The following is a 19,055-nucleotide window of genomic DNA, read 5'->3' on the forward strand; positions in this document are numbered from 1 at the left end:
AATCCAGCAGCAACATACTGAACCAAAGCACGAAGTACTAGGATTAAGTAGACTGAACTACTAAGTCAAAAAAGAATTTTAAAAATGCATCATGTAAGAAATGTCTATTTGAAGGCATCAGAGAGCAAATACAACAATGAAGAATCACTCTGTTGAGATCCAGAACAAGGTGGAGATCCGTAAGGGTCAGCCCAGTATTTTCCCTAGAAACATCTGAACTCTTCAGGGAGTGGCAGCCAGGAATTTGAGCAGTACCTGGGATAGCCTTGTACAAAAAAAAGAGACAAAAACTGGAGTCCAGGGCCTGCATAGATAAAGTAGGCATCCTGGTAGCCCTCAAGCTTCAGGTAGGGACCATGAAGGACTACATTCAACAATGAAGGCAGCTTCAATTCACCCGAGTACTTCAGGAAAGCTCAATCCTTTAAGCCGGATTAAGATGATCCCACATTGCTAGTACTCCCAGAATCCTGGCAGAAGCAAAGAAAAATCCTCTCTGGAAGAGGACATCCTATCATCCTGGGCCCCTGATTATTTTTTAAATAGCTTTCCAAAGACAATGACCAACATATTAGAAATAAGCAAAGCACCAGGAGAGAATACATGAACTACTAGAATCAACAAACAAACAAAAAAGGGCTGCACAAGGCACTACACAGAGTACAGTCCTTGAATTGGTTCTAGGACTCCCGCAGGCACCAAAATCCTCAGATGCTCATGTCCCTTATGTAAAATGGCATAGTATTTGCATATAACCCACGCACATCCTCCAGTACACATTAAATCATCTCTAGATTACTTATAATACCTAATCCAATGCAAACGCTATGGACATAGTTGTAAATCCAACATAAGTGGTATGTAAATAGGTGCTGGTGCATAGCAAACATGTTTTTCTGGAATTTTTTTTCCCTGAATATTTTCAATCCACGCTTGAATCCGATGACGCAAATCCCGCAAATACAGAGGACCAACTGTATGTATAACACAGTTTAAAATATAGAGTTAAAATACGTAACAATAATAATATACAAAGTGGAACAGATAAACAGGGTTAAAGTTTTTTAAGATTTTGCCTTATCTATGGAGACACTTAAAGTATCGATGAAATCTGTAAACTTTGAATCATGTACGCTCTAAGTTTTCACCTAAACTACTAAATGGCAGAAGAGGTACAAGTTGACGTATAATTTCCAAACTAAAAGAAAAGAAAAAATGAATGGTTCAAAGGTCTCACATATATGTAAAGAGTACACTCTAGTTCTATCAGTTTTTTCTTTATATATTTTATTAGGTATTCAAAATGGTCCTATCTTCTGTTCACTGAACTTGCTATCATTGTGAAATACTCGCTTTTAATCTCAAATAATGCTCTTCTGCCGTAAAGTCTATTTAGTCTGGTATTAACAGAGCAAAACAAGTTTCTTTTAGTTGGGTTTGCATGAGTAGCTTTCTCCAATCTTCCTCTTCTAACCTTTCTGTATCCTTATGTTTACATGTATTACTTGTAAACAGCATATAACATGCCAATACTGATCTTGAAATAACTTTTTCTACCCAAAGATACTACGGCTACTTAGAAAATTGAAAGCTCACATACAGGATAAAACATATAGATGGTATCGGTTACATCAGGTAGCAAGAAAGCTCTCAAAGACTAGCCTGTCTAAAGGGCTCAGGAGCCAACTTGAAGAAACCAATTACAAAGACTTGAAACAAGTGTATTTAAGTCCATGTGTTCATAACGAAAAAACATTTTTTTAAAGTTCACTGGTCAACCCAGCACTTGCAGAGAATTAAGTCATTATTTTGAAAACTGGTCAGGAGTCAAGTATCAATACTTATTCTACCCTTCTTTATAAAGTATACTACTGAGTAATCAAATAAAATAGAGCACTTTTTCTTTACAGAACTACAATAGCAAATAAATGAAGAAATGATCAAATAAAAATATCACCATTTTGTATCCTTTAGTAAAATAATTAATCTAGGCATTAAGGATCAACGGTTATAAGTATTACAAAAAGAGAAATTAGAGATCAAGCACCTCCTGATAAAGGAACACACCAACCTCAGCTATGAACTAGTTTTGCCAAAAATATTAGGTCAAATGAAACTGATCAAGCCTCTAGATCCAACTATCAATTTACAAAAAGTACAAAGGACTGAAAAACATACTAAACACCACCAGGGGGATGCTATCAGCAAGACACAGACACAGACCCTGTAATTCTACAGGGTCAACAACACAATTTCTTCAAAAAATAAATTACAAAGCGGGAGGGATCCATGAAGGAGACCATTGTAATTGAAGAAGACATATTAACAATGTCAGTGAGTGGACCTAACTTGGATCTTAATTCAAGCAGGCTGAAATAAATTGTTCTTTATGAGGAAACGGAAAACTTGAACACTGTCTAGCTATCTAATATTAAGAAATCATGGTTCATACTTTAGCAACAAAATAATGAATTATCAGCAAAAATACTATGAATTTTTAGGTCCATCTCTATTAGAGATAGTCACTTAAATAATTATGACACCAAAAGAAAAAAAATCTAACCAATGATGATCTGCAAAACCTCTCCCTAGAAAACTGTAAAACATTACTGAAAGTAAACCTAAATAACTGACAGTATGTATCGTTTTCAAATCAGTATTAGAAAGATGTCAATTCTTAACAAATGTCCACATCTTTTTTTTCTCTAAAACTTACATGGTAACGCAAAGGGACAAGAATAGCCAACGTACTCTTAAGGCCAAACAAGGTAAGCAGACTTGCTCATTAATGTTTATAATAAAGCTTAATTAAGTAAAATTAAGCAATGTGATATGGGCAGAAAGGTAGGCAAATGATCCAACAAAGAAGAAAGGAGTCCAGAAAAAGGCGAGTGCATTAAATGGACATTAGATTTGTAACAAATATGACACTGCAGACCATGGAGAAAGGATAATCTTTTCAATAAACACTACTGGGGTAATTACATCTCCATTAGGGAAAAAAAAATGAAACATGGCCCCTACATCTTACTCGTGTACAAAATCCATTCCAGGTCGGCAAAACAGCGAAGCCTCTAGAAAAGGGATTGGCAAACTTTCTGTAAAGAGCCAGATTTTTCTTTGCAGGCTACACATGGTGTCTGTTGCATATTCATCATCATCTTTTCTTCAAAAGCTTAAAAAAATGTAAGAACCTTACTCTTGGGCAGTATAAAAACAGGATACAGGGTAGATCTGCAAGCTGTGGTTTGCTGACACCTGTTCTAGATGTTAAGATAATATATTTATGACCTGCAGCAGGGAAAGGTTTCTTAAACCTTTGGCACAGACCATTAACCATAAAAAATACACAGATGCATTTGTTATGTTAAAAAATAAAGTCTAAACAAGAATAAAATAAGAATTTTAAAGACATCACTAAGAGAGACATAATGCAAGCCAAAGTGGGAGGATGGTTTATATCCAGATTGCATAAAGAACTTGCTACAAATCAGTAAGGAAAAGACAACTAACAGAAAATGAACAAGAGTCTTTAATAGGTGCTTCCCTAGAGAGGTTACTTGAGCATCTACTAAATATATGAGAAGGTGCTCAATCTCACTGATAGCCAGGATATTACAAAATAAAACCACAAATGGCCATCAATACACACACACTACAATGGCTAAAATGAACAGCACAATCAACACAAATGTGCTGGCAGAGACATGGAGCAACGTGACTTCCATACGCTGGTGGGGTGTGTCATTCTGCACGACTAGCTTGCATTATCTACTCATGTTAAGCTCATGCATAATACCCTGAGACTCTGAGACCCACTTCAGGAGACAGACTCCACAAAAATGCCCTCGCATAACACGAAGAGACACATGAATGACCATAATAGCATTATTCATAAAATGCTGTGTGTAGAAGAAGGCCTGAGGCTGCTATCATTAGAAAGGCCTGCTTACAAGGTTGGCCCCCTTGGAATCTGGGAACTTGGTTTTCCAGACAGCTCTCATCATTTGCTGATGACAATGGCTCACTGTACCTTACCTGTTTGCCAAATTTTTTCTCTACAGCTTATGTCAAACACCCACTTTACTTGTGAAAGTCATGAATGTGGGCTAGGCAGAGGGTGTTTTAGGCACTGGGTCTCTAAGCTTCCCTGGTAGATAATGTGTCACATGGGTTGTCGCAGCCCACTACTGGGAAAATTAAGTGTGTCCTGTGTGACTTCGCTGGGAAATGACTCTTGGAAACTTGCTCCTGGTTTCCTTTTTCCCTTTGCTGATTTTGCTTTGTATCCTTTTGCCATAGTAAGTCACAGCCATGAGCATGAATATAATTCCTGTGAGTCTTCCTAGCGAATCACTGAACTTGGGCATGGACTTGGAGAGCCCTGACACACAGGCCTAAACTGCTGAAAAAATGTCCATTAACGGGAGTTCTCTGGCGATCCAGTGGTTAGGACTCGGCGCTTTCACTGCTGTGGCCCGGGTTCAATCCCTGGTCGGGGAACTAAGATCCCACAAGCTGCATGGCACTGACAAAAAAAACTTCTTTAAAATAATAATAACAAAAATGTCCATCAACAGTAAAATTGTGACACAGTCACATATTGAAATACCACCACAGCAATGAAAAAAATACCAAAGATGCACACAAATTTGATGAATTACGAAGACATGTTACGTGAAAGAAGTCAGACACAAGAGTAAATGCTATGTGATTCTATCATACCATCAAGATAAATGGATGATAAATCAGTGATTTAAATATTAGAAAGAAATATAAAACTACTACAAGAAAATATGGAAGTATTTATCTGATTTCTAAAACCAACTGAACAGTAAAGAAATAAATACGGTATTTTTGAACATGTGAAGATAAAAATTGTCTGCCTCAAAAACTGCATGTGAAACTGAACAGCAAATAATGAAATTGAAAAAAATTAACAATGCATACAAGTAAGAAAATAACCTCCCTAAGAGAAAAAAAAAGGACAAAAGGCATGAACAGGCAATTATCCGCCCCCCCCCAAGAATATAAAAGACCAATAAAGATTTGAGGACAAAAACTACAACTTCAAATGAGATACATGTTCCATATAAAACTGGGGGATAAGTTTAAACTAGCAAATGAGAAGAGATACATTCTTACATTCTTATGTCAGAAGTGAAAATGGTATTCTTTTTGGTAGACAGAGGCAATATGAACCGAAAGTCTTAAAATGCACACACTGTTTGATCTAGCAAAGGGATTTATTCAGTGTAACAGTAAAAAATCATAAGTAATGTACATGTCTAACTAGAAATTACTGGTTAAAGAGAACTATGGAATACACTTACAATGGAATAACTACAAACACTGAACATGCTATTATTATTTATCTCTGAAAAGACATTTATAATAGACTAAATGAAAATAAGTCAAATGTAAGCTTCACGAAGGTGGAATTTTATGTTTTCATCACAGCTACATACCTAGCATCTAGAATCATACACTATCAGGTAGTATAAAGTCAGTAAATATTTGCTGAATAAATACATGAAAAAAGTCACTTAGGTAAAATAACCCTACCCACCCACCCTTCACTCAGATGAATAGGAAGTCTAGCAGTAAGATATACACTACTATGTTCATAAGATGATCTCTGAATGATGGGAACTGTGAGTGATGTTTATTTTACTATTGGCTAATATTATCTGAATAATCTACAGTGAACATATAATACCTTCCCCCCCAAATATACGTACATGCTTTTTTTCTTAAGTGAATCTATGGAGTGGGATGGACTGCAAGGGGGAAGGAGACAGACGGAGAATTTATACTTTTTATTTTAAAGGGTTCTAAATGCTTGGTTTATTTATAACTAAGACATAACTGTGACACCTGCTCCAGACAACTCATGAAGTGAGAGCAGAGACGGCAGAGAGATTTACTCAGAATCTGTACGCACGATCATGTCAACACCCCCTCCGCCCCCGCCAATCAAACTCCCTCGCTCACCTTCTCTCTCCCTTGCCCAGCATCTAGGGACACTTTGGCCTGTGGTATTCTGCTAGCACAATGGTTAAAACCATGAATTTTATAACTGTCCCAGTAATTATCCTCATTAAGTAAAGACTTTAAACATACTCTTTGTAAGAGCTTACAAATTCACCTCAGGAAACCTATATCCCAGAAAATTCAAGCAATTATTATGTTCCCTCAAATAGCAATCTCCAATTATTATATGATAGAGCCCAAGTTACATAAGAAAGAACTTACCCACAAACTCCCAGTATTTTTTATAATCAGCAGGAAATTTTCGTAAATGCAACTGATGGAATTTCTCTTTGTTTGGAGAGCTGTTCCATTCCTGTGCCACCTACGCAAAGCAAAAAAAGCAACTTAAGAAAGCAAAAACATCTGAAAAGCCAATGTTAAACGGCAAAATTTTCCAAAGTAAGCAACCATAAAATCCAGAACCTAGAACTCCTGTGTGACACAAACATTAAAAATTAATTTGGGACTTCTGGTTTCCAGCTTGGCATGTAAGGAACTTAGAAGTCGCCACTCCATCCTAACAAGTAAAAAGAGACAAAAAGGTGGATACAGACAATCACAACTTGCCAGCGCAGAAAACTCTTAAGTAGAAACCTCCATGCCAGGAGGAAATCCTGAACTGGATGCGACAAACTGTTGGAGGCTCAGCATGACCTCTCTTAAAAACTCTAGGGGGACCCAGTCATAAAAGGGACTCCACACTTTGGTGAGTCTTACCTCTAGGAGCTCGAACAGGCCCTCACAGTGAACACTGGAGAAAATTCCCTGTGTGCTTCCAGCGGGGGTGGGGGGTTGGTGGGGACTGGGGTAAAGGAACCATTGTGTAATACACCAGAGCATTCTTGACCTTCTTAACAAGGCCTGATCTATGAGATGCTATTTTACCGGAGTCAAAGTTGCTGGGATTTTATCAGAGCTTAAACTACTTGAGGGAAGAAAACCAGCTCCAGCCCATTCTAACCATCCTGTCTCACCCAAGGAGGTGGGGGGAAACTAAGAAGCATGTGGTGTAAAGTTCTTAGTCCAGAGGCAAAGGCTCACTAAAAGAGTGACACCTTATCATAGGACTATGGAATGGTCTTCCTTCCCCCATACCTCATTTCTATATCACTAAAGGCCTATTTACTGCCGTTCCTTTTATTTAGTAGATTACGTCTGCCTTGCAACAAAAAATTACAAGGCATACTCAAAGGCAAAAAACACAGTTTGCACAGAATAAAGAAGCACTAAAACCTGTCAGATATGGCAGGAATACTGGAATTATCAGACCAGGATATTTTTTTTTAAACTATAGTTAATATACTAAGAGTTTAATGAAAAAAGGAGGCCATGAAATAATAGATGGGTAATGTAATGAATGAGATGTAAAGTAGAAAGAATCAAAAGGTAATGCCAGAGATCAAAAACACTGTAACAGAAATGAAGGTTGCCTCTGATGGCCTCATTACTACACTGGACATTGCTGAGGAAACAATCTCTGAGCTTGAGGCTACAGCAATAGAAGCTACCAAAGCTGAAAAGCAAGGAGAAAAAAATGGGTAAAAAAAAAACACACCCCAGAATATCCAAGACTGTGAGATAATGACAAAAGATGCAGCATACACATAATGGAGATACGAGAAGAAGAGAGAGCGAAAAAGAAGCAGTATTTGAGGTATAATGACTCAGAGTTTTCCAAAATTAACATCAGACACCAAGCCACAGATCCAGGAAGCTCCAAGATCAAGCAGAATAAATGCCAGAAACTACACCTAGGCATATCATATTCAACCTTCAGGAATATGAAATATCAAAGATAAAGGGAAAAAAAATCATGAAAGAAGCCTGTGGGTATAAACACCTTATTTATAGAGGAGGAAGGATAAGAATTACATCTAACTTCTCCTCAGAAACCATGCGAGCAAGGAGAGAGTAGTGAAATATTTAGACTGTTGAAAGAAAAAATCCTACCAATCTAGAATTCGGAATCCTGAAAAATTATCCTTTAAAAGTGAAGGAGAAGGGCTTCTCTGGTGGCACAGTGGTTAAGAATCTGCCTGCCAACACAGGGGACACAGGTTCGATCCCTGGTCCAGGAAGATCTCACATGCCACAGAGCAACTAAGCCCGTGAGCCACAACTACTGAGCCCGCATGCCACAACCACTGAAGCCCACATGCCTAGAGCCCGTGCTCCATAACAAGAGAAGCCACTGCAATGAGAAGCCCGCACACCGCAAAGAGTAGCCCCTGCTCGCTGCAACTAGAGGAAGCCTGTGCACAGCAATGAAGACCCAATGCAGCCAAAAATAAATAAACTAAATTTATTTAAAAAAGAAAAAAATAACTCAACAGTAAGAAAACAGACAACCTGATGAAAAAGATGTGCAAAAGGCCTGGACAGACACCTCACCAAAGTAGATATACAGACCGTAAATTAGTATATGAAAAAATGCTCCATATCTTATGTCATCAAAGGAATGCAAATTAAAACAACAAGATACTATTACACACGTATTAGAATGGCCAAAATCTGGAGCACTGACAGGACCAAATGCTGACGGGGATGTGGAACAGTAGGAACTCTCATTTATTGCTCGTGGGAATGTAAAATAGCACCATTACCTTTTTTTTTTTTTTCTTTTTTTTTGCTGAGCCACGTGGCTTGTGGGATTTAGTTCCCTGACCGGGGATCGAACCTGTGCCCCCTGCAAGTGGAAGTGCAGAGTCCTAACCACTGGACCACCAGGAAATTCCCAAGATGGTACCACCACTTTGGAAGACTGTTCGGTGGTTTCCTATGAAACTAAACATATTCTTACTGTAGGATCCAGCAATAGTGCCCTCACTATTGATCCAAATGAACTGAAAACTTATATTTACGTTAAAAACCTGCACATGGATATTTATAGCAGCTTTATTCATAACTGCCTAAACTTGGAAGCAACCAAGATGCCCTTCAGTGGGTGAACGGATAAACCAACTATGGTACAACCAGACAATGGAATATTATTTAGTGCTAAAAAGAAATGAGCTATGAAGCCATGAAAAGACACAGAAGGACCTGAAATGCACATTACTAAGTGAAAGAAGCCAATCTGGAAAGGCTACATACTGTGTGATTCCAACTATTTGACATGCTGGAGAAAGCAAACTATGGAGACAGTAAAAGGATGAGTGATTGCCAGGGTTGAGACTGTGGAGGGGTGAACAGGCAGAGCAGAGAGGATTTTTAGGGCAGTGAAAGTACGCTGATATTAGAGGACTGCTACATGTCATTATACGTTTGTCCAAACCCTTAGAATATACAAATCAAGAGTGAACCCTAATGAAAACTATGGACTCTGGGTGGTAATGACGTGTCAATGTAGGTTCATCAGTTGTACAAATGTACTACATTGGTAGGGGATGTTGATAATGGGGGATGCTATGCAGAGTTTCTCTAGCTCGCTGCAACTAGAGAAAGCCTGTGTGCATCAACCAAGACCCAACCCAGCCAAAAATGAATCACATAAATTTCTATATATATTTAAAAAAGATAAGTACTGAGTACTATCTCCAAAATTTACGCCCAATGAATTCACTTCTCTTTATTTCCATAGCTACCACCTAGATCAAGCTACCATCATCTTTCTCCTGGGCTATTATAATAGCCCCCGACAGGTCTACTGCATCTATGCTTACCTTTCTACAGTTATTCTCTAATGAGCAACTAAGAATGTTTTCTTTAAAACAAAAAAGTAAACTATTACATATTGCTACTCCCCCAGCCTAAACACCAACCAACTAAAAATCCTCCAACATCTTCTCACTGTACTGAGAATGAAACCCCAACCTGCACTTACAGGGTTGTATACCATCCAGCTCTTGACTGATTTCTGCAATCTTACTTCATTTCCCTTTACCTCTAAGTTACCTCACTCCAGTCACATCAGCCTAATCTCTTTGCTCACATATGCTCAGTTAGGCCTACTTCAAAGCATTATAGTCTTGACCCTCCCCCCTCCTCTGCACAAAACCCTCCTCTCCTGGCTCTCAGCCCGATCTCAAAAGCAGCCTCCCAATGTCGCTCATCATATCAACCTGTTTTGTTTCCTTCACAGAACAAATTATAACAGGAAATTAGCTAAAAATGGTGCACTCTCCCTATAAGGGGTGTGGGCACTAAGAATCACAGCTGGTACTCCAGAAGGGCCCCCTTTCTGCCTGCTCCTTGTCTACACAACCTAAAAAGCAGCTGCCAATTACACTCTGCATACACGTGCATGCACACACAGGTAACCGAAGGGGACTGCAGACAGAGCCAGCAAACCAAAACTTTAAGAAAATAGAGTATTTGCCAAAACTGACCAAAAAAATTGGTCCCTGTCAAAATAGTGCACATTTATCTAATATTTTTGTGTGTTAAACCTAAGGATTAAAAACTAATATATCTTCTATCAGTCACATCAGTACACAAAAGACTCATATTTCTTTTTTTCCCCCCACACACTGTATTTTATTTTTACAAGAGATAAATAAACTGACACCAAGCATTGCAAATGGATGACCACAACAAAAGCAACAATGATTGCAATTACCAAACACGAAACAGACTCACACTATGTCATAATATTGACATTCAGTACAGGAATCCTCCACTGTAACAGCTCCTTTACTTTGCTGTGAAAATTGACTTGTATACTTTTTGCCTCTGAGTCCTGTGGGATTTTTTTTTTTATTCAAGAGACTCATATTTCTAAAAGTTGAATTTGCTCGTTTGCCCTTTGGGGCAAGGGATAATTCTACGCAATGTCATTGCATTCCACCTGCAATAAGACATAAGAACTGGATAACCAAACACTGCGTTTCATGTCCTAAATAGGATACCAACCACATTTCTGTCAAAGGACTCTAAACACACTTCAGCATTCCATTAACAAACAATATTATGAAGTCAAATTACATCCAAATGAGGATAAGAAGCCTTGGCCCAAGACTGTGGTTGATGCCACAGTCTCTGGCTTATAAGAAAGAATAAACATTAAAAGTAATCAAGGTATCTGAGAATTCTCTGGCAGTTCAGTTGTTAGTGCTTTCACTGCTGAGGGCCCAGGTTCAATCCCTGGTCAGGCAACTAAGATCCCACAAGCCACACGTTACAGTGGGAAAAAAAAAAAAAAAGGAATCAAGGTATATTAATAATACCATTAATAAATGTTGGCCTATATAAACTAGAAATGCTAAAACAATGCTGTTTCACTACATGGTTAAAGAAAAAGAACAAGATTGCAAAAATAAGAAAAAAATAACAAGATAAAACTTCATGGTAAAGATGACAGATTGAACACAGGCATTTCCTTTCATTCCCCTGAAACCCCACTAAAACACCCAAGGGATTTTTCACAACAGGATTAATTCATTAGGATGAAGAGAACAGAAGACGAGGCAAGAGTATCAAAATCTGGGAAGCTGGTAAGCAGATGGATGAATGGTTAACTAACTCAGCAAGTCCAAGAAGCTGAACTCTAAGAAGGAAGTGTCTGACATACACCTCTAGGAGGAGGAGGGCTGAAGGGAGACTGCCCATCCCTGTTCCTAGCAAAAAGCTAGAGTGGTTTCACTTCTATAAAGTGTGACCGTCTCTGCCTGTGGGGCAGCAGATAGAGAGGGGATACTGTACTTAAAAAAAAAAAAAAAGGTGAGGGGGGCGTCCCTGGTGGTACAGTGGTTAGGCATCTGCCTGCCAATGCAGGGGCCACGGGTTCTATCCCTGGTCTGGGAAGATCCCACGTGCCGTGGAGCAACTAAGCCCATGCACTACAACTACTGAGCCTGCGCTCTGGAGTCTTTGAGCCACAACTACTGAAGCCCTCGCCACAACTAGGGAAAAGCCCACGTGCAGCAACGAAGACCCAACACAGCCAAAAATAAATAAAATAATTTTAAAAATAAAATAATTTTTAAACAGGGAATTAAGCAAATATTTAGATACTGAATGCCTGGACCTTTCCCTCTGCCCCCACCCTCACCCCACAGTCAGCTCCCCATCAAGCCTATGCTTTCCAGGCAATCGATCTGAAGATTCTTCTTGGGGAAATCTGACCTCACTAAGAGGGGAAAAGAAAAGACTAAAAACAGTGACATGAGGGTGGGGATGAGGCTTCCCAATAAAATGCCAAATGGTCAACAAGCCTATCCCTTTCACTCAGAGCTTCTAATCTGTTTTAAAATCTTACATGTAACAAAATATAGATTATAACTATACCTAAGCATGTAATCTTAATATAAAGAATGAAACTAATTTGGATTTCACCATGTGATGGTGTCCTTCAGATCACATTTGACTTCCACAGTGCAAATAATAAAGGACCATTTTAGTAAAAGTATCTCTTTTCCTAAGCATCTCTTTTGACCTGTCATTATTTAAATGTATCCTCTTTTCTTATAGCATTAATAAGTTGAGATATAGTTCACAATATAAAATTCACCACTTTAAAGTGTGCACACTACAGTGTGTTTTTAGTACATTCACTATTTTGTGTAACCATCACCATTATCTAATTCCAGAACATTCCCACCATCCCAAAACAAGCCTTATACCTATTAGCAGTCAGTCCTAATTCCCACACCCCTCCCTCACCCATCCCCTGGCGACTACTAATCCACTTTCTGTCTCTACGGATGTGCCTATTCTGGAAAATTCATATAAATGGAATTACACAATGTGTGGCCTTCTGTACCTGGCTTCTTTCACTTAGCATAATATTTTCCAGGCTCATCAAAGAACAGGTAAAAGTACATAGAACGGGTCATTCCTTTTAATAGTAGACTAATATTCCATTGTAGGCATATACCATGTTTTGTTTACCCATTCATCTCCTGATGGACATCTCGGCTGTTTACAACTTTTGGCTATTATGAACAATGCTCCAATCTGCTTGTTAGTATCCTGTTCTTAAATGTGAGTAAACCAACAAAAATCATTAGACATGTGAAGAAAGGAGTTAACATGAAAGGTCTGTAGACACTAAAATGAATAGGAAAAAAGCAACTGGGAAAACAGGGACAATGAAAAGAGAAGAAAACTTTCAACTAACTTTAAACTTATCATTAATTAACTTCAGGTAGTAAAAAATACTGTGCACATGAAGAAAGCACACAATCCTATAAAAAGGAATAATGAGAGGACAAGAGTACTGTGAAACTAAAAATATGCTCAAAAATTGTTTCAATAGACTTGGACGCTGAGAAAGTCTCCAAGGAAGGAGAATGACGATGACAACAACAAAGACAGAGATGGCAAAATAGAAAGAAATTTTAAGACATGCAAAGTTTCAAAATTTATCTCCTACGCATTCTTTTCTCAGGAAGCTTGAAGGATGTGCCTTACTAAAATGAGAGGGTGACAAAAACAGACAACCCTGGGTACAGGAGACAAAAGATCCAACACAGGAAAGAAGGAAATGCAAGCCCTAGGATGAGGATGGTGAGCATTTCAGGTTAACCATCCTAAACCAAGAAGATGAAATTTATCAACTATCTGATGTGCCTGATCATACTGAGAGACCTAAACATCCAGGAGACAGCCTGAAGCTAAATTAGTAATAAGTACATAGAAAATTAAGTAAACAATAAATCCAGAGAAAGCAAAGAGTCGGAAACGAAAAGTAGTTACAACTACCACATGACTTAGTCGCGGACACTTTTGTTTTTAATTCAATGACCTTATTCTCTTTTGTTTAAATTAATTTATTTTTGCTGTGTTGGGTCTTCGTTTCTGTGCGAGGGCTTTCTCTAGTTGCGGCAAGCGGGGGCTACTCTTTCATCGCAGTGCGTGGGCCTCTCACTATCGCAGCCTCTCTAGCTGGGGAGCACAGGCTCCAGACACGCGGGCTCAGTACTTGTGGCTCACGGGCATAGCTGCTCCACGGCACGTGGGATCCTCCAAGACCAGGGCTCGAACCTGTGACCCCTGCATTAGCAGGCAGATTCTCAACCACTGCGCCACCAGGGAAGCCCAGTGGACACCTTTTATATCGTCAAAATAATAACAAATACTGACCTAAAAATTACAAGACTACTCCATAGTGAGGATGGGAAAACAGGAGAGGTGTGTGTGAACACAGGGCTGGGAAGAGAGGGTACTTCCTGTAGTGGGTAATTACAGAAAATGTCTAGTACTGAAAACTTAACAAGTCAAAATAGTGGCATGTTATTTAGAAATATGGAAGTAAATAACAAAAGGATCCCTCAAGGATCAAAAATAATTACTTGGGGAGGTGAGAGTGGCTGATTTTTTTTTTTTTTTAATAATGGGCCTTCCACAAGTATTTGACTATCTTAAACTTTGTGTATATACAAACGGAACTTGTGCTCATTCTGTTTTGAAAAGGTTCTGGCTACAGAAATGTCCTGAAGGAAGAAATCTTAAAGATAAACATATAAATACTTCTGAACTAAGGGAAAAATAAAATCACAAATGTGTCCTAAATTTAAGGGCTATGAATGGCCTCTAAGCAATTTAGTGTTTTCTGGAAAGGATAAACGTTCAAGAAAAAAAATAAGCTCCAAGATGAAGAAAATCTCTGTATATTCCCCAGCTTATTTAACTGTATACACTGTTCACTGAACTAACGATTTTGTAAGGTAAGAAAATCATTCTTGTAATACTATTTCACATTGTTCTTAAGGAGAGAGACTGAAGAGCCTTTATCAGTTAGTTGTTTCTAATGGTTCTGAAACACTAGTAAAATAATTCTTACGACAATGGCTGAAATTTAGGGCATAAATTGACACCAACTTGCCTCTTTGTGCAGTATATCTCCTTTGCCTTTAACAATTCTAAGCTGGATCTTTGCAGTCTCTCTGCCTGCGATATACTTCCTATGGCCAACTCCTTCTGCTCACTCTGGTCTCGGTGTGAATACCATCGCTCACAGAGGCCGTCTCACCTTTCAGTCTCAAGTGCCTGCTCCCTTTTGTTCTAGATCATTCTAGAGCACTCTAGAGCCTTTTGTCCCGATCTGAAATGATCATTCCCAGAAGGCAGAGGCCTTGTCTGTCGTGTTCACCACTTTACCCCCGCCAGGTCTGTGATAGTACTGGGCAAGTATCAGGCACCCGAGGATCTGCTGACTGAATACGTGGGTATTTACCTCAGTGCTCTTGGTTTTGAAGAGTCTTGTTGCACACTCACCTTTTGGGTTTTTGTTTTTTAACCAATTTGAAAGAAAGGAAAAATCGACCTGCTGTGAGAACACCAAAAACATCCTTCAAAGTGCAGGTGGATGTTTACACTAAAGAATTACTGTTTTTCTGAGGTTCAAATTTAACTGGGAATCCTATATTTTTCTTGGCAATCCCAGTCAGGCAGTAAGAAAGAGAGAAGAACCAGAATGGGATGTGTTGGGGTAGGGGGGCAGCTAAAGGCTGCTATGACGCCTAAGAAGTTGGGAAGACAGATGAGAAATTTGGGATTTACTGCTTTGTGCTGACCAGTGTAACTTGCCCTTTGCTACCTCCTCAAGAAAACTTCAGTAAAGGTTTACACTACTTTTCAAAAAAATAAACGCAGATGAGAGACTATGTCCTCTGAGAAGTCTTCCCTTATTTTACACCGAAAAACGTTTCCTCCTCCTGTGCCACCTCTGGACTTGGTAAACTAGCACTCTGAATTGTGTCTGTAAGCTCCAGAAGGGCAGAGTTTAAGGGTTTCCTCTGTATCACCGGCATCTAGAACAGTGTGGGGCACAATGTCTGTTCAACATGAAATCTACAAGCTACATCTAAATCAAAATGCGATCAGTTATTTTAGCCGTACTCAGCATGGTAAAGAAATGTAATTTCAAAGTCTGAAGGTATACGATTAGAACATATACTTACAGTTTCAAAAGTATTCAGGATCATCAAAGGGAAAAACACATTAAAATAATCTCTACCATCTTGAAATCTCACAGGCACAGGTCTTGTGATGGACTGACAAAGAGTTGAAGGGGGTCCGCACTGATCAAAGTCCACAAACATTGCGTATTTCCATTTTAAGACCTCTTTAACGAAGGTGTCAGAGATGGACTGTGCTGACAAGAAAACGTTTACCGGAGAGGAAGGTGAAAAAGATCCGTTTTCACAAAATGGAACTTTGTAGCCTTGCCTGTTGGAATTATTTGGAGTATGACACTGGAGAACGTTGCACAAACCCTTCATTTCAGCCACTGGCTTCTGAGACACCACAGAGACTGGCTGTGGTACTTTCAAAGCAGATTGTACCCCACTTGACTTATTTTGCAGAGTTGGTAAGAGTGCTGACGTATTTACCAAAGACTTGTAAAGACCAGCAATTCGTGAAGTACTACTGGAGGTAAATATCTTAGCAGTGGGAGGTCTCGAAGGTTTAGATGAAGAGAGAGGCAAGCCAGGTCTACGAAATGTATCTTCATCTGCTGCTTTAGCTTCAGAGTGTTTGGAACAGTATTCACCCTGGTTTTCCAGTGTTTCCACACAATCTTTGTATTTACATTTTGTGCTACTCCAAGATTCCAACTGAGGCCGACTCACAGAATCTTCTTCTACCTGGACTCTATCTTTTCCATGAACTACTTCAATGAGTTCATCATTCTCTTTCTCCATTTGTGAACATAAATCCATATCTTCTGGATCACATTGTGTTAAAAATATATTATCCTCCTCTATGTCACTGTTGCATTCAGGTTCTCCCTCCTTCAAAGCTGCCTCTGCTGCTTTTTTAATGACCTCTTCAGGTACATAAGCTGGACCATAACCCCAATCATCTGTGATATCCCCTACATGAGTCAAGCACGAATTCTCTTCATTCTCTTGAACTGAATTCTTGTTGTCTGGTCTCTGATCTTGCCGAACTGAAAACACTTCACATGGACTTTCAAACTCAAAAAAATGAGAATCCGATTCCTCAAACCGCAAAAGGGACCTTGTATTTTCTTCCTTTATTACATTCTGTTCCACATTTGTGTTAGCTATTGAAGTATGATGCTCTGGACATCCTTTCTCAATGCACGTCTTACCCTGTTTAATGTGTTTCTTAAAACCCACAATTCTTTCATCATCATCATCATCTTCATCAGATTCTGAAATAATAATGACGTGTCCAGAGCAGGTTTCCCTGACACTATTTTGGTTGGCTGTCAAACATCTTCTATCATCTTTAACTTTTCTTTGTAGCTGGGATAAACTTCTTTGGGTTGAACCTGATGGGAACTTAGTAACACTGGCTTGAGCTATTAAAGATAGTATGTGGAGGTCGCTGTCTATCTGAGAATCTGTTAAAGGGTCAGACTTAGGACTGATGCTAAGGACCTGTTCTCTTAAATCAGAAGAAAACTCAACAGTACTCTTGCTAATTCCCATATCTCTTGATTCAAGTCCAGTCACAGGATCTTTAAAGGGAGGTGTTTTCTCCACAAAAATATTGGTCATTTCTGTGAATGAGACCAAATCTTTATTACCAACATGACATTCTAGTATTTGACAACTGATATCAGGGGTGGAGAAAATGCCCAACTCTTCTTCCTGTACTTGTTTCTTTTTCAGCAGTAAACTGTTTTCAGGTTTTTGTTGTCCATTTTTATCATCCAGAACACCACTAGGGCCTAAAGAGAGATTGTGTATGAAGCCATCTCCTTTCTGAGCTCCTGTATCTTTCTTTGAACAGAAACTTTCAATGCTAGATACAGTCAGGTTTTCCTCTAAAGTGGTACTTTTCCTGTCTTGCATTTTCATTACATGCAATAACTTAGCACAGATTTCATCTTTATGTGCCTTAGTGTTTGCTTTTGAGGTTTTGCCAAGAGCATCATCCTTTAAAGAGAAATCCTCATCTGATGTGGACACTTTTTCCAGAGAGTCATTGCTAGAATCAGTCAACAAACCTGTTGATGTGATTATTCCTCTGTCAAATACCTTTTCTGGACCATTTCTTGAAGTACAATTCTGTGGGGTATATGAGGAATTCTCTTTTACAGACTTATGCTTCCCTGTACTTACTTTAACTTGGCCTCGAGCTCTTTCATTCACAAGCCTTTTACTACTCGGCTTCAAGCACAACTCAGCTGAGAGATGGTCTTTGAGTTTCAAATCTTTTAGATAAGTTTGCTCATTATCCTCTTCTATGGCATTATGTGCCTTGCTGAAAATACTCTCTTTCACTTGACATGCATCAGCTTTCATCGGTTCTTTAGAGAATGTTGGGCTGGAGTTTTCCAGACAGTGCCTTTGTTTTTTAGACTTCTTCCCTGTTTGTTCACTTTCTTCTTTATTGTAAGATGCAGGAGGTGTTTTACATGGAGGAGTCAGATCCACAGAAGTGCTACACTGAGGCACTTTGAATTTTATGTTTCTAATAATTTGCTTTAAACAAGTTTGTAACTCATGGGTTTCCTGACTAGTCAACTGCCAACCTAAAGATATATTTCCTCGTAGGTATAAGTTGAGCTTATCCCAGAATCACTTACAAAGAGTCTGCTGCCCAAGCTGATAGCCTTCTTTAAGGAGACTTCTGATCAGCTGCACACAAGCAAGTTGTACAGAGTTAGATGGCACTGAATGCAGTGACAGAGATATCATTGTTGTGCCTTTGGAGCAGTTTCCAGATGACTTCTCAGAACTCCGAGCAAACGCGGTGGTGGGAAGCTTGGCACATTTTACGATGGCTTCCACCCACTGCTGGGAACTAACCCACAGCAAATGCAAACACTTTTTATTTCTATGCAGTTCAATCACTGACACCAAAATCAGAAGGAAAAACTCAGTGACTGTGTCACACACGGCGTCCGTCTGGTTGAGGACGTCTTTGACTTCAGAATGCAGATGATGAATAACCTCCACTATATAAGCCACACCCAGATCCTTAAGATCCATGAGGGACTGCACAAAGGGGATGAACCACAGAAACGTGCTGTTATGAACACGCATGTCTTGACCGATATCTGACTGAAGCACATTAGCTAATGTTTCCATTTCTTCATACATGTTAGGACAATAATCTGGGCAAATGGCTGATCTCCACCCTGAATCCTAAAATGAAAGAGA

General features: G+C 39.1%; 1 pseudogene across 1 annotated transcript in view; it reads right to left on the bottom strand.

The window, feature by feature from the left end:
• LOC308609673 (putative helicase senataxin) overlaps positions 1 to 19,055 on the bottom strand; it is a 59,244-nt pseudogene that overhangs the window by 30,314 nt on the left and 9,875 nt on the right. Inside the window, exons 7-8 of the transcript in view lie at positions 15,876 to 19,040; positions 6,256 to 6,355 (exon numbers count right to left, since the gene is read on the bottom strand). The product of the transcript in view is annotated as a putative helicase senataxin (transcript). The remainder of the gene's footprint in view (positions 1 to 6,255; positions 6,356 to 15,875; positions 19,041 to 19,055) is intronic.

This window comes from Mesoplodon bidens (assembly GCF_964165515.1).
Source record: "Mesoplodon bidens genome assembly, chromosome: Y".
NCBI classification, from domain to species: domain Eukaryota; kingdom Metazoa; phylum Chordata; class Mammalia; order Artiodactyla; family Ziphiidae; genus Mesoplodon; species Mesoplodon bidens.